Genomic DNA, 500 nt, shown 5'->3' on the forward strand with positions numbered 1-500 from the left:
GGCTTCTTATAGAGTGCCCCTGCGATATGAGGAATGGGGGGCTTTCGTTATAGACAGAGTGTCCCCGGTATGAGGAATGGGGGGGCTTCTTATAGACTGAGTGCCCCCCGGTATAATGAGAGGAATGGGAGTGGCTTCTTATAGAGTGCCCCCCTTATTGGGGGGAACTTCTTATAGACAGAGTACCCCCTAGAATAATGATAGGAATGGGGGGGGGCTTCTTATAGAGTGCCCCTGCGATATGAGGAATGGGGGGCTTCTTATAGAGTGCCCCCTGGTATGAGGAATAGGGGCTTATAGACAGAGTGCCCCCCCCCCAGTATAATGAGGAATGGGGGCTTCTTATAGACAGAGTGCCCCCCGGTATAATGAGGAATGGGGGGGCTTCTTATAGAGTGCCCCCGGTATAATGAGGAATGGGGGGTAGACAGAGTGCCCCCCCCCCAGTATAATGAGGAATGGGGGCTTCTTATAGACAGAGTGCCCCCCGGTATAATGAG

The sequence above is a fragment of the Nanorana parkeri genome, unplaced genomic scaffold (genome assembly GCF_000935625.1).
Source record: "Nanorana parkeri isolate BGI_ZX_2015 unplaced genomic scaffold, ASM93562v1 scaffold2031, whole genome shotgun sequence".
Lineage (NCBI taxonomy): Eukaryota > Metazoa > Chordata > Amphibia > Anura > Dicroglossidae > Nanorana > Nanorana parkeri.